Source organism: Hemitrygon akajei, unplaced genomic scaffold (assembly GCF_048418815.1).
Source record: "Hemitrygon akajei unplaced genomic scaffold, sHemAka1.3 Scf000061, whole genome shotgun sequence".
NCBI lineage: Eukaryota > Metazoa > Chordata > Chondrichthyes > Myliobatiformes > Dasyatidae > Hemitrygon > Hemitrygon akajei.
The window spans coordinates 2,697,815-2,714,804 of NW_027331947.1; the positions used below are offsets into that span (position 1 = coordinate 2,697,815).

The window sequence follows — 16,990 nt, forward strand, 5'->3', positions numbered from 1 at the left end:
ATTCATGATTGCTAAGTAGCTTCAGGGTTACAGGAGGAAGGCAGGAATATGGTGTTGGAATAAAAATCAGCCGTGATTGAGTGGTGTGGCAGCCCAGATGGATCGAATCATCTAATTCTGTTCCTTTGTCTTATGTCTTACCATGACTGAATGATGGCTCCTTCTTATCCCATATCATTTTGTGACATATGAGGGACAATAAAAGATTGTTCACTGAGATCATTATATTTGCCTTCAACGTTTAAATTTCAGTGAGTTTTGTTCCTAGTAACATTAAGCAGAAATGTTTGGTCCTCCTTTGTATTGTTAATGTGCTTCATTATCTTTCATGTTAAAGTTAGACCTGCAGTGAGAGATTTATTGGAAGAAAAACCACGACTGAAGACAAGGGAACAGCAACAAGTGAACCAGCCCGAGGACTGAGAGCACCAACTGGAGAGGACCCATCTGACTCAGGGTTTCCATTGATTCAGTCAGGAGAAAGTCTGGTGAGTCTCATTTACTCAAACACTGGTCCTTTAGACATTACGTATCTGCACAAAGGAAGGTAGGAAATAGTTGGGAGTGAGACAGAATGTGCCCAGAAGAACCGGTTATGTCTCTGTCAGAACCAGTTGTGAAGAAGCCCCCCCCCCTAATGTACCCTTTAAACTTTTTGCCCTTCACCCTTAACCCATGTCCTCTGGTTTTTTTTCTCCCCTAGCCTCAGTGGATAAAGCCTGCTTGCATTCACTCTATCTATACCCATCATAATTTTATATACCTCTATGAAGTCTCCCCTCATTCTTCTACACTCCAAGGAATAAAGTCCTAAACTATTCAACCTTTCTGTGTAACTCAGTTTCTCAAGTCCCGGCAACATCCTCATAAACCTTCTCTGCACTCTTTTGACCTTATTAATATTCTTCCTGTAATTCGGTGACCAGAGCTGCACACGATACTCCAAATTCAGCCTCACCAATGCCTTATACAACCTCACCATAACATTCCAATTCTTATACTCAAATGATTCATAAAGGCCAATGTATCGAAAGCTCTCTTTACTACCCTATCTACCCGTGACTCCACTTTTAGGGAATTTTGTATCAGTATTCCTAGATCCCTCTGTTCTACTGCACTCCTCAGTGCCCCACCATTTACCTTATCTGTTCTACATTGGCTTTACCTTCTGAAGTGCAACACCTCACACTGGTCTGTATTAAACTCCATTTGCCATTTTTCAGCCCATTTTTCTAGCTGGTCCAGATCCCTTTGCAAGCTTTGAAAACCTTCCTCACTGTCCACTACACCTCCAATCTTTGTATCATCAGCATCTCTGGCAGACCGTACCTGGGAATTATTTCCCATAATAATACCTTCACAACAGTCAGCAGTATTAATGGTAGTTGGAAAAGCTTCAACCCATCTACTAAACACGTCTATAATAACTAAGCAGTATCTATAGCAATGTACTTTAGGCAATTCAATGAAATCAACTTGTAGACACGAAAAAGTTTCACCCGTCAAGTGAGTTGTACCCGGTGTGCAGGGTACAGGTTACCAACCATTCCCTCCTTTCCCAGATGTGTACAGTTATGTACATAATTGACCAATATTGGTAAAAACTGTGTAGGAACACAAACCTGTCCCACTGGGTGATCCAAAAACCTAGATCGGGGTCTTTCTGGCACCCCATCTGGGACCACAGTTTGCGCTCCTCCTCAGAGACGTCCCCCTGAAAAGTACGCACCTCCCGCATGTCTGGCAAACCCGTTCTGCTTGAGTCATGGAGGATTGCTTGACGGGAACCCGAGCAAACTACAACTACCGAGGATTGTGCCGCACTTTTCGCTGTCTAATCTACTAAAGCATTGCCTTTAGTGACCAAGTTAGACATGTGGGTGTGGGCTGTACATTTAATAATAGCCAAAACTCGAGGTAGCTGTAGAGCGGTGAGTAAGTTGTTTACAAAGGTGGCATTACTAATGGGGTGGCCAGAGGAAGTCAGGAATCCCCATGTTCCCAGAGAGCCCCGTAGTCATGTACAATTCCAAACGCATAATGGGAGTCTGTGTAAACATTCCCACTTTAGTCTGTTGCTCGGATACAGGCACGGGTCAGATCAAACAGCTCAGCCTTCTGGGCAGAGACAGCTGCTTCAAAAGAGGCCTGCTCAATTACTTCACTGTCCGACACTATCGCATCGTTCCCCTGCTGGATCCACAAAAGAGCTTTCATCCTCATAAAATTGCTTCGGGCTAGAGGGGGATATTGCAGAATGGATGGGAGAGTCTGTCCTTCCTTCACGGTGATCCGGACAGGGGGACAGTTGGGGCGACCGACTTCATGGCCTGAATTTGCTCAGAGATGGGGTACAGCGTCTTGGGATCAGACAATATTAAAAGTGTGTCTCACCAAATGTCCCGCCTTCACCTCAGACTCCTTCCAGTATCGGAGTTGGACCGCAGCCAAGTCTTGACCATCTCCCTCAGTGCTGGAGGCTTGTTTCAGCAAGGTGTAGGCAATGAACTCTGGGCTCTTTGGCTTGAACCCAGGGCAAACACTAACAGTGCTATGGGGAACCACCAGTTCTGTCTGTCGCCAAAGGAAATCTGGAAATTCGGCCAGTAATGCACTGCCCACTTTTCCTTTAACTTCTCCAATCACCATGACTGGGAACTTCTGTACCTTGAGGGGTGCATAATATTGACTTTCCTAAGCTGAGCACCCCGTAATGTCACAGCACAGAGTCACGTGGGGGTCGACCACTGGCAGAAGGGGTTCAAATGCAGTGGAGTCCAGATTAAGTGCCCACCACTGGGGGGTCGGAAATTGGGGAGCTATCAGTTGTTCACCTGTCACAGGGTGACACCATTGCCTGTGCAGAGAATCTCAACTTCCAACAGACAGAGCAAGTCTCTCCCTGCTGGATTACACCCCCGACTGCGGGGTGCTGACTGTAAATGAAACCTCACGCTGGTTCCCGTGGAATTCCACCTCCAGTGGCTGGTTATGTGAATACGTACGTTCCGTGCCTTCGAACCCAGACAGAGTGAATGTTGCGTCTGATAACTGCAATCCCTTTTCTGATACTATTTCCCGATTGAGAGTGGTTGTAGTTGCCCCCATATCAATCATAAATGGAACTGGAATAGCAGCAACTGTCAATATTACATTGGGCTCTTCCTGAGGGGTGGTACTCATGGTAGGAAGCATCCTTGCTTGTCAATTTCTAAACGGGTTGTTGTCCCCACCTGTCCCTTGGTAGGTTGTTGTTCCCATTTCTGATCCGCAGATATAGCCCGCTCGCATCCTTCTTCCCACTGAACATATTCACCTTTAATATTCTTTTCATATCTTTTTATTATTATTATTCAAAAATAGCACAAGTGCATCGAAGTAACAACACTTACAATGCCTCATAAAAGAGGAAATTATCTTGAGGATTGAAAATTTTGTGAATTAAACAAAAAAGAAAAGTGAGGGGAAAAAAGAAGAAACCCATTGGAGGTACAACCCCAGAGCCATGCGTCATACAAAAAGCTTCTAAAAATAAACATCAAACTGCCAAAAAGAGAGAAAAGACGTATCAAAAAAATTTACATTTAGATTGTGGAGGAAATCTATCAGTTAACTGAAATGATAATAACGAGCAGATGAGCCCCATCTCTTCTCAAAATCAAATAAAGGTACAAAGGTATAAAAATTATGTACCTCCCACATGTCCGGCAAACCCGTTCTGCTTTAGTCATGGAGGGTTGCTTGAAGGGAATGATGGATACCATGGATATTTTGAGGAATTATTCCAAAAAGCATAGTCAATTTATTAGGTTGTAAATTGATTCTGTGCTTTAGAAATTGTCGAAAAGACTGACTTCCAAAACTGTTTTAATATAGAACATGACCAGAACATATGTGTCAGTGTGGCTATCTCATTTTTACATCTATCACAATACTTGTCAACATTGGGAAATATTTTCGCAAGTCTCTCCTTCATCAAATGGTAATAATGTACAATTTTAAATTGAATCAGTGAATGACGAGCACAGATCGAAGAAGAGTTAACCAGCTTCAGAATCCATGTCCAATCCTCCCATATAAAAGGGAAATTGAGTTCCTTCTCCCTATTCTGTTTAATCTTAAGGATGCTTTTCCCTTTGTATTAATAAATTATAAATTCTTCCAATAGAACCTTTCTACGAGGGGTTCATATTCATAATAGTATCTAACAAACCAGCCTCCAATATGTAAGGAAAATTACTTAAATATTTTTGTAAAAAAATGTCTAACTTGAAGATATTGTAAAAAATGTGAATATAAGAGAGAATACTTATCGACAAATTGTTCAAAAGACATCTATCTGCCTTCTTTAAATAAATCCAAAAAAGAATTAATACCTTTATTTTTCCAAAGTAAAAAAAAATTGGAACACTCCAAAAAGGTTTAAAAAAGTAATTATGATAAATTATACTACAAAGTTTAACTTTTTTAAGATTAAAAAAATTGCGGAACTGGATCCAAATTTGTAAAGAGTGCTTAACCACAGGATATAGGTTTAAATTAGCAACTTTAGCTAATTGTATAGGTAGAGTAACTCCTAATAACGAAGTTAAATAAAACTGTTTCACAGCTCTCAGTTCCTGGTCTACCCAGATTGGCTGTTCATTCCTATTAACCCAATATAACCAGAAGGACATACGCTGCGTTAACAGCCCAATAATACATTCATAGATTAGGCAAAGTGAGACCACCATCCTTTTTCAACTTTTGCAAATGACATTTACCAATTCTTGGTCTTTTATTATCCCAAATAAAAGATAGAATAATAGAATCAATCTGATCAAAAAACTTCTTAGTAAACAATAACAGGAATATTTTGAAATAAATATAAAAATTTTGTTGGGCGGAAGCAGACATTTTGCTTGCTTCTTCTGGAATAATCCCAAAAATTACTGTAAGTGGATTAGGTTGAACATCCACATCTATAACTTTAGATAATATTCCAAACACATCCCTCCAAAAATTGTTTAAACTTACACATGACCAAAACATATGAGTTAGAGTAGCCACTTCTGCATTACATATGTCACAAATAGGGCTTATATTAGAAAAAAAGATGCACCAATTTATCTTTGGACATATGGGCCCTGTGTACTATCTTAAACTGAATTTAGATATGGCGTGTGCAGATAGGTGAATTATTGACTAAATAATAAATTTTACTCCACTGATTATCTGAAAGTGAATGTTGAAGTTGTACTTCCCAGGTGCGTTGAACCCTATCATTAGGCGACATGCGAGCATTCATTAACTGTTTATAAAGGATTGCTATTAATTGTTTTTGAAAAGGTTTAAACTGAAAAACAGCATAAGCCAAATTTAAAGAGCAGGCTGAGGGGTAAATTGGTAAAAAAAAATCACGTAAAAAATTCCCAACCTGTAAATATCTGAAAAATGTGTATTAGAGATATCATATTTGTCCATTAACTGTGAAAAAGACATTAAACAGTCTTGTAAAAACAAATCTAAAAAAGTCCACTAAAGGAGGAAAATTGGCTTTATAAAGATCCTGATAGTTTTTAGTAATTATAACGCCTAAATATCTAAAAGAATCCATAACTTTAAAAGGAATATTATCATATGTAGAGACAGATTCATTTAAAGGAAGTAATTCACTTTTACTAAAATTTATTTTATATCCTGAAAGGTCTCCAAATTTGTCATATAATTTTAGCAAAGCAGGAATAGATTATTCAGGCTTGGATAAATCAATAAATCATCAGTGTAAAGAGCGATCTTGTGCATGGTCTCATTCACAAAAATCCCATGAATATTTTCAGCTTCACAAAGAGCAATAGCAAGGGGCTCTAATCTTAAGTTACATAACAAAGGACGTAATGGACAACCTTGGTTTGTCCCCCATCATAGCTGCAAAAAGGAGACCTACAGTTATTAGTGACAACAGTAGCAATAGGAGCTTTATATATCATTTTAATCCAATTATTAAAATTAATACCAAAACCAAATTTTTCTAAAGTATTAAATAAATATTTCCATTCGATTCAATCAAATGCTTTTTCAGCATCCAAAGGTATAAGGCATTGTGGAGTTTTAGAAGAAGGTGAATATATAATGTTAAATAATCTCCGAACATTTGAGAAAGAATAATGACCCTTTATAAAGCCTGTTTGTTCTTTAAAAATGATTTTACCCAAAATACTCTCCAACAGATTGGCCATTATCTTTAAGTGAATCTTAGCTTCGACATTCAATAATGAAATAGGTCTGTATGAGGCACAATCAGAAGGATCTTTATCCTTTTTGACAATTAAAGAAACAGAAGCTTCATAAAAAGTAGAGGGTAAATCACTTTCCACAAAAGATTCTTTAAACATCTCCAACATATATAGAGGAAGCAATTTTCTGATTTTTTAATAAAATTCTACAGGATAACCAGCAAGTCCCAGGGCCTTCGCAGATTGCATTGAGAAAATAGCTTTATGAATTTTGGATTCAGTAATTTAGGCATCCAGAGTTTTTTGATCCTCAACAGAAATTTTAGGAAAAGCAATCGTTCGTAAAAAAAAAACACATTCATTTCAGAAGAGTCTACTGGACATTGAGATTTATAAAGTTCAGTATAAAAGTCTTGAAAAATCTTATTAATTTCTTCATAATCCCGAGCCAGGGTACCATCTTTTCTACGAATTTTCAAAATTTGCCTCTTGGCTCCAGCTGATTTTAATTGAGCTGCAAGTAGTTTATTATTTTTATCTCCAAACATATAAAATTGGGTCTTTAACTTAAGTAGATAACCTTCAATTGAATGAGTTAATAATAGGTTATATTATGATTGAAGTTCCACCCTTTTTTTAAATGTCAATATTAGGGGAAGTCACATAGATATTATCTAAATCTTTAATTTGTTTTGAAATTTTATCTAATTTTGCTTTAGTCTGTTTTTTAAGTTTAGTTGAATAAGAAATAATCTGACCACATAAAAATGCTTTGAATGTATCCAATATAATTAATTTAGACATACCTCCTATATCATTAAAAAGTAAAAAATTCTTTTATCTGGCTTTCGATAAAACTGATAAAGTCAGAGCTTTGCAATAAAGTCTGAGACATGTGCCATGGTGGACGGCCAAAAATGTCATCGTCAAATTCAAAGGACAAACTCAAAGGCGCTTGATCAGGTATAGCAATAGCGTCATATTCACAGTTTTTAACATTAGGCAAAAGACAGGGATCAACTATAATATAATCAATCCTTGAATATATTTTATAAACATGGAAAGAAAAAGAATATTCTCTGTTATCAGGGTGTAAATGCCTCCATAATTCGATCAACCCAAAATTGGTCAAAAAAGAGTTAATAACTGATGCAAAATGATTTGGAAGTTGTTGATTAGCTGAGCTCTTATCAATCATACGATTTAAGCAACAGTTAAAATCCCCACCCATTAACAACATATACTCATTTAAATCTGGCAGTAAAGCAAATATTTTTTTTTAAAAAGCAGGATCATCTAAATTAGGACCATACAAATTAACCAAAACAACCTTTCTATTACAAATCACTCCTTTAACTATTAAAAATCTACCATTAGAATCTGACTCAATATCCTCTTGAGTAAATATATTAGATTTAATAAAGATAGACACACCCTTAGTTTTGCTCTGAGAAGTAGCATGGAGTTGTTTTCCATTCCACCATCCAAAAAAATCTATTTTGATCTCCTGCCTTGATATGCGTCTCCTGAGCAAAAATTATATCAGGTTGGAATCGATTAATAATTTGAAGTCTTTTTTGTTTAATAGGATAATTCCAACCACATATATTCCAAATTATTACATTAATCCATTTAACTGCCATACTATAACTTTATTCTAATTTACTTTATACATGCGCAGAACACATACCAATACGGGATTATCAAAGATGGCAGTGATGAAGAATAAAGCCATATAGAAAACACGCATGCTCCGGAACCACCCAATGGGAAAAAACTCCTAACTCTAAACCCACCCACCCTCCCAAAAGCCTGAAAAAAAGGCAAGTGAACTAAGATCGATGCGAAGACATGGGCCACTCTGTTGGTCTCGTCTCTGCCTCCCCACAGCCACTACATAAAATAAATAAAATGACCTTGCAAGAAAGACAGTAAAGTCTCAACAAAGGAGAGTGTTTACATTCTATCATGTGTTAAACAGAAAAAGAAGCAAAATAATATAATCTCTTAGAGAGAAAAACCAGCCCCATCTTAAGTTTAGCTTTAAATCCCTAAGAAAACTTTAAAATCAGTTATAGGGCACTATAATGAAACAGATTAAAAAAAGTTAATAGTATACTTAACTGAACTAAATTGATGGAAATATTAATTAGTAAAATCATAGTAACTTAACCCTCCAAAATAAATATATAAAAAGAAACCCTGTTGGTAGAAAAAACAACTACCAGTTAGTAATTTAAGAAACAACAAAAAAAAACAAATATTAGATAAAAGGAACAAATCCTTTTATCCTCTTTTCTCAGTCAAATATGTAATTAACCATTTAAACAGTCAAACTTGATCCGTAATTCTGCTTTCCAAAAAAAAAATCCAATAGGATGTAATCATGAGCAGGTTTTCTTTTCTTCTTTTATTAATTTGTCAATGAAATATCCAAATAGCCTTCATATATCTTCTTTTCGTAGTGTGAGTAATATACAGATAATCAAACAGCTTTTCAGTTAGTTCATTCAGTAGTAACGTCAGTGGTGGTGACAGGTATTGCCTGGACAAAATCCAGCTCGACTTTTGTGTCAAAGAAAGTACATGGGGAAGAATTAGGAGGAAAAACTTTCATTCTTGTCGGGTAACTCAAAGAGGGAAATCGTTTCTTATCATATGCTTGTTTCATTACCAAAGCAAATCTTGCTCTTTGTTCCATTTCTTCTTTTGGATAATCTTCACAAAAACGGAGCTCAGACTCATTGAATCTGAAAACTCTGTTTTTTTGCCTGTCGCATTATTTGATCTTTAATTTTAAAGTGATGAAAACAAGCCAAAATAAATCTTGGTCTGGTTGAATCTTTAAATTTCAAAGTGGACAGCCTGTCTGCTCTTTCAATAGCAGGTAGCTGTGATGAAATAGTCAGAAATAGATCATGAAAGAGCTTACCAAAGTAAACCATTAAGTCTCCAATTTCAGCTCCTTACTGCAATCCAATGATTCGGATATTGTTTCTGCGTGACTTAGTTTCCTAATCAATAATCTTATTAACGATATTTTTCCAAATGGGTTGTAGTTTCAGACAGTTTTTGCTTAGTTGACTTCAATTCCTCTTCATGATTAGTAACTTGAGTTTCCATATCTTTAAGTTTTCCCAGAAATAAGTTCCTTTCATTATATTCTTTTCCAGTTGATCTTTAATTGCCTTATTCTGATCTTGAATTGATTTCAGTGTCCGAGCGATATCTTCAGCCCATGATGGCATTTCATCAGATCTTTCCTTCAGCGTCTTTCCTTTTTCATTACCTTTGTCAGTAGGTTCATGCAGATTCTTCCCACTTCTCGTAGACACAGACATATCACTCCCGTTCAAGAATCAGCAATTAAAAATTTGAAATACAAAATTTAAGCTGTGGGCGGGAGAGAAAACTAAGAGCAGCACAGAATTAGTGCTACTCTATCGACAGACAGAGGCAGTCTCCATTCACCTGTAATATTAGTTCCCTTCGGGGTTGATTGGCATTCGAAAGCCCTGTTCCAATGATATGTCAAAGCTCGTTGCATTCGATTTTGGTCATTGTCAGGCCAATCCATATTATTTGTTAATGATGTTGGTTAACTTAGTTGGTAAGCATTGGAGCAGTAGGGCATTAAATTGGGGGGACAGATTCCCATCATTAAAGGCTTGGTCTCCTGCGAAAGTGCTGTAGCAGGCCACAAAACTCATACAGGGTCGATATGCCAGACACGGGTTCGGGATCCCGTGTTTCCCTATCAGTTCTAACTTTAGACTGACATTCCTGCCCTTCTCCCCAATGTAGACCGGCCTTGGTTTGCTTACGTTGTTTTTCCTGCTGTCGTTTTGGGCGCCCATCCATCCATTCACGCTCTGTTTTTAACGTCTCCCCACCTTTGGTGTTCCTTCTGCAGTACTTACCTCTATCCTAGTGGTCGCCAACCTGTCGATTGCGATCGACTCGTCTACCTTTGAGACTTTCCCAGTAGATCCCGAAAAAAAAGAAAAATAAATACACAAATACTGTTGAGAGATTGTTTCTGGATTGTGGGGTTTTAGTTCCATTCTTTCTACATGCGTGTAACTACACAGTGTCCCCAACCACTGGGCCGCGAGGAAACAACATGAGTCAGCTGCACCTTTCCTCATTCCCTGTCAGCCCACTGTTGAACTTGAGTGCACGCGAGGTCATCAGTCGCCTAACCGCAGTGACACCCTCATGCCAGAGATCACCAGTTGGCCTCAGCGGCCGGTGGGAAGTGCCGTCACTACTGGCCTGGAGTGCTGCCTCTAAACCGGTTTAGCACACCGAATGTTCGTGGGGAATCCGGCAGTAAAATATTCGCAGACGACCTAATTCGGGCTCAGCGTTTCATAGGTATCAGAGCAGCTACCGTGCTGTGATCTACTGAAACAAACTTTTGTCGGCTGATAGGTCCTACTGGGGGGGCGGGCTCGTGCCCTGTCACACTCCTTGCTCGGTTGGTCACTCTCTCCGGACTGTGACTGCCGCGGCTCCGGCACAGGGACCTCCGGCCCTGACATTGTCCTCTCACCCAACCCACGACCAACCAAACCAAGCCAAGGCATCTGGCGGCGGGCGGGCAGGAGGCTGTCCAATGAGGCAATGAAGCCCTCAAAACCACTTGGGTACCCCGAGTCCAAGCACCCTGCACTTAAACGAAAACGTGTTGAGTTTTTTCAGCGGAGAAAACGTGAGCAGCGCGGGACAGAAGCTAAGTGCCGAGCGCCACAAAAACTGAATTACGGAATAGACTGGACATAAGGAACTTATGAGTATCGCTGTATTCCTATTGTGTTTAGCACCCCCACCCACCCCATCCCCCGTTGGCCGGTCCACAAGAATATTGTCAATATTAAACCGGTCTGCGGTGCAAAAAAAGGGCGGGTGCCCCAGTGTTTATACATTATTTCTACTTCCAGGTTGTGGGGTTTTACTTCTGGTCTTTTCTGCCCTGGTGCGCATGCGTGTAACTAATTGATCTGGGTCGATCTTGCATTTTACTAAGGCCAAGGTAGGGGATCTTGGGCTTAAAATGGTTGGTGACCACTACTCTATCCCTTTATCACCTGCATTATTTTTCCAACTTGCTGATAATATACTGTTCCACTTTAAAGGTATGTCACATCCTGAATTTTTTCCAGTTAGCCGAGGATTTCCTTCCACGCCACTGTGTGGTGTTGGGAAATCACGTACAAGGCAAGTTACAGCAGTAGTTTGCCATTGCCTTCTGCTGGGTGAGTTGTTTTGTTCACCAGCTCTAACCCAGCACAGATGAAAATGTGCAAGGGGGTCGGCTGGATTCGAACTCGGGACCTCTCGCCTCGAAGTCCAATGCTGAAGCCATTATGCCACCAGTGGCATAGCCAGCAAAGTTCTGCTTTACATCTGCCTTTTCCTTCCAATCCCTTTTCAACAATTTCCACTTATTTCCTCAGTTCTTTTTCCAAATCAAATTTACTGCTTGTTCTCATGAGGTAATAACCAAGGCTCCTGCACCCTCCCCCATCCGTGGCCACATTTTGTTCCCCAATTTCTTATTCAGCACTGCACTCAACATTCACAAATATTTTTCCTTGTCTGGAGAACTCTCACACAAATTGTATCGGGCTGCTGCTGGCCCACTCGTATCAATTGACTGCAATTGACCAATGGTCTCTAAGTAATTTATCGGGCACAAAGCCTCCTGCTCAATTAACAATGAGATACATTTACCCGGCTGGCACCTCCTGCTTAATTGATGAATTTACCTGGCATGTCTGCCTCCTAGCCATTTAGTAAAATTTTGCCTACCTTATACAAATCTCCCAACAATTTCTTTCCCGATCCTGTCAAGGTATGTGATCAGCCTTGGGTGAGGCACCGTATGTCCAAAGGAACTAACGGTGAGTGTCAAATTTAAAATACCCATTGGGCTCCCGTTTGGTCTCCGCAGTCCCCCGAGTGGTCCAGCTGCTTACTCAGCCCGTCTGCTTGGCACTCCCTATATTGGGACCCTGTTCGTGATGCCAAATGTTAAAGTTGAATCTGAATAAAACTCAGGAGACCAGCTTCTTATCGACACCATGGTTTATTGTGCATTCAAATGCCTGCAGGAGTTTGAGACCCAGTTGTCAAAGTGAAGGCACGTAAGCACTGCCACCTTCTGACAAGTCGAATGACTTAGGTTACAGCCGTATATTTATACATAATACATCCCATCCATTAATATTGCAAGATGTTATTTGAACTGGCACGCCCACTAAGTGTGTTGGTGCAAAACTTAATTACTTAGATAACAGAGTTTGCTAAATGGTTTTAATTATAGATGGATGTACTGTCCAGTCCTTATCAGTTATTCCCTTTGCAAGGCCCTGACTTAATTACAAACAAATGTTCATTCCTGTCCTTATCAGTGAGTCCTTCTCCCTTTACTCAAATGAGGATACAATGTATAATGTTATCAGCTCTCAGTGTGTCTCTCTGCAAGCCACAGAGAACTGGTAATGAGTCTGTCTTAGCTAAACGCTGAAGACTGAGCTCACTTCAGTTAAAATTCCTATTCACTCCCAATTATTCTTTTAGCCAGAGGTTACACAGGTTCAAAATGAATTTTTTTATATACCCTCAATTCCTCAGGAGGGTTCGGGGGAAATATTTATGCCCAATATAGAAACTGGTGTTACCTGTGTGTATTGTGGCAATGCAAGAGGTGCTGGAGAATTTCTAAGTGGGAAGAAGTGGAGTAATATTTGCAAATCTGACTTTTTAAAGAATAATTTAGCAAGCAAACCACATATGGACAATATGCAAAAGCTTTGGTGAGAAAATCCTTCATTACCCGTTACAGGCCTGCTACATAGTTTGTGTGAGAGTACAGATGAACTCAATCAAACTCAGAGGAGATCAAAGTACTTATCAACAGTGATTTGCTAGCTGTGAAAACGATTACCTCTCTGTATAAAATTCACTGTGCACATGTCACTGAGTTAAAAAAAAGTGCACAGTACATGATTTATGTGCACACTGGTCATTACAAATTAGAGGGGACATTGGTGGGAAGGTGGTGAGACCTCCAGTGTCCCTGATGTCCTCACCTATAAGATGTGCACCCTGCACGTTAAGGAGTTGGAACCTGAAATGGATGAATTCCGGATCATCCGGGAGTTGGAGGGGGTGATAGATATGACATGAAGAGAGGTGAGTTACACCCAAGGTGCCGTACACAGGAAACCGGGAGAGAGTCAGGAAGGGGAATGAGGTTAAATAGCCATTGCAGAGTACTCTTGTGCCCATCAAACACAACAAAAGGTAGACCACTTTAGAAACTGGTGGTGAAGGGGATTACCTGACAGAGAAAAGTCAAAGGGGTGATAGGGGATTCATTAGTTAGGGGAACAGAACAAGAGGGGACTGATATCCAAGTGGTAAGGCATGCTAGTGCTAGTAGGGGTGGAGCAGGTGATGTGGTTAAAATAAGCTGTAAGGGGAATGGGAGCCAGAATGACCAAACAGATAATGGAGAGGGTGAATTGAATTGAATTGACTTTATTAGATACCTACTTCATAAACATGAGGAGTAGAAATCTTTATGTTATCTCTCCATCTAAATGTGCAATGTGTAATTTATGGTAATTTATAACAGATCGTTTGTACATAGGACAGTCAATATAACATCGAAATGCAATTGTATCAGCATGAATTAATCAGTCTGATGGCCTGGTGGAAGATGATGTCCCGGAGCCTGTTGCTCCTTTTGCTGTGGTACCATTTCCTGGATGGTAGCAGCAGGAACAGTTTGTGGTTGTGGTGAATTTGGTCCCTGATATCCTTTGGGCCCTTTTTATACACCTGTCTGTGTAAATGTACTGAATAGTGGAAAGTTCACCACTACGGATGTGCTGGGCTGTCCGCAACACTCTCTGCAGTTTCCTGCAATTAAGGGAAGTACAATTCCCATACCAGGCAGTGATGCAGCCAGTCAGGATGCTCTCAAATGTGTCCCTGTAGAAAGTCCTCAGGATTTTGGTCCCCATCCCCAACTTTTTCAACTGTCTGAGGTGACAGAGGTGCTGTTGTGCTCTTTTCACAACACAGCCGGTATGTACAGACAATGTAAGTTGCTTGGTGATGTTTATGCCGAAGAACTTAAAGCTGTTCACCTTCTTAACCCCAGATCCAGTGATGTCAATAGGGGTTATCCTGTCTCCATTCCTCCTGTCGTCCACAATCAGCTCCTTTGTTTTTGTGAAAATGACGGAGGGTTTGTTTCCTTGACACCAGTCAGATGTTCAGATCATAGATAGATTCAGCAGTTAGATGGTTGAGCCTGGTGCAATGAATGTGCTGAGCTGTGTATATCACAATGCAAGAAGTATCGTAGGAAAGCCAGATGAGCTCAGGACAGGCCAATATTGGGACTTGTTTACACCCAACAGTCTGAAGGATTTAGAGGAACAAATTTGTAGAGAGATTGAAGACCATGCCAATAAACAAAAAGGTTGATTCAGTAAGTGATTTTAACTTTCCATATATTGACGAAGACTCCCATACTATAAAAGGACTAGATAGGGTAGAGTTTGTCAAATGTGCCCTTAATCAATAAGTAGAATTCCCAATGTAGAAGTGTGCAATAAGCTGTTAGGAAATGATCAGGGCTGGTGACAGAAATTAGTGATCATAATGCCATGAGATTCAAAGTAAATATGGAAAAAGAGAGGTCTGGACCACGGGTTGAGATTCTAAATTGGAGAAAGGTCATTTTTGATGGTATCAGAAAGGATCTGACAAGTGTGGTTTGGGACAGGTTGTCTCCTGGCAAAGGAGTACCTGTAAGTGGGAGGCCTTCAGATGTGAATTTTTGAGGATGCAGAGTTTGTATTTGCCTGCCAAAATGAAAGTTGGAAGGTAACTGGTCCAGGGAACCTTGCTTTTGAAAAGAAATTGAAGCCTCGTATATTTTGTTCCTCTAAATGCCTCAGAATGTTGGGTGCTACCGAGACCCATTAATGACTACAAATCATGATTCCACGCACTGAGTTCATCTGAATTTTTTTGTTGTCTTCTTTTGGTTTCTCAAAGCTTCCGAATAGTTTTTGTTCTTTTGTTTGCCCTCTCTTTGACATTTACGTTGGCTTTGGCTTCTCATTTTAGCCACAGTTGTGTCCTCCTGTCTTTCTAATGCTTCCACTTCTGTGGAATCACTCAGCTCCCGAATTGCTCCAGAAACTCCAGCCACTGCTGCTCAATTGTCACTCCTACCCTTTCCCTTCCAAACAAGTTTGGCCAGCTTCTCTGCCATAGAAACATGGAGAAGTTCAGTAAAGAAACAGGCTCTTTGGCCCATCTAGTCAATGCCAAAAAAGCATTTCAACTTGCAGTGCGACCTGGACCAGCTGGCAAAATGGTTTGATAAATGGAAAAAGGAATTTAATGCAGACAAGTGTGAGTTGTTGCACTTTGGTCTGACCTACCAAGGGAGGTCTTTCACAGTGACTGGTCGGGCACAGAGGAGTGTTGTAGAAGAAAGGGACCTCTTGTAGAAGAAAGTCCTTAATTCACTGAAAGTGGTATCAGAGTTAGATAGAGATGGAAGGGAAGATTTTAGCCCAATGGCCTTCATGAACAAAAGTACTGACAACAATAGATGGATGTTATGTTGACTTGTAGAAGACATTGGTGAGGCCTAATTTGGAGTACTGGGTGCAGTTTTGGTCACCTACCTACAGGAAAGCTGTAAGGACTTTGAAGGAGTTCAGAGAAAATTCACAAGTATGTTGCCAGGTCTGGAGTACTTGGGTTATAAGGAAAGATTGAACAGGTCAAGACTTTATTCCTTGGACTGTAGGAGTTTGAGGGGAGATTTGATTGTGATAGAGGGGCATAGATAGTGTAAATGCAAGCTGGCTTTTACCACTGAGATGGGGTGGGAGTACAACCAGAGGCCATGGGTTAAGGGTGAAAGGTGAAATGTTAAGGGGAACATGAAGGGAAACTCATTCACACAGACAGTCATCCGGGTGTGGAATGAGCAGCCAGCTCAAGTGGTGCATGCAAGCTCGATTTCAACATTTCAGAGGTTCATGTAGGTACATGCATGGTAGGGGTATGGGAGTGGGAAGATTAAATAGTTCAGCACAGACTAGATGGCCCAAAGGGCATGTTTCTGTGTTGTAATTTTCTACAAGAATGTGAAATATTACAAAAATTCACTCTGTCTTTTTAACAGCTGTGTGGACCAACCATTCACCTCAACAGGAATTTTTTATATGGCATTAAAACTGTGGCACTTTAAGTTAGTAATACATAAAAGAAAATCCCAGATGCACATCAAGAAAGACTAATTGCGTGAGACTGTTTCAGTTACTGTGGGGCCAGGCACCCATGCAGCTCAGCAGGAACAGGGAATAATACCAATGGAGAGATTCCAACTCAGCCAAGGTAGAAATTGGAGATGGCAGAAATGCCCCATTCTTATAGAAACAGGAACAGCATCAGGGAATTGATGGTCATTCCAGATACCAGCACTCTGCCCAGTCAGGAGATGATTTCTGTGTCCAACTTGGGTAGAATCTCACTGTAACAGTGTGATACCAGATCAAACCTTGGTAACTCAAGTAATCTCATCTGAAATGTTGTCCTACACCCATTGATGGATTTTGTAAATCTTTTTACAGGTTAAAAACAAGAAGGAGTTTGTCTCCAGGAAGTTCAAACACGGCACACCAGTTTGGTTGTCTCTGTCCAGATATTTAAGAAGTGGAGCAAGGGGTTCA

The 16,990-nt window shown here is 40.0% G+C and overlaps 1 protein-coding gene across 1 annotated transcript in view; it reads left to right on the forward strand.

Moving 5' to 3' along the window:
* Nucleotides 1-16,990, forward strand: part of LOC140721777 (uncharacterized) — a 455,764-nt gene that overhangs the window by 410,188 nt on the left and 28,586 nt on the right. The window lies entirely within an intron of this gene.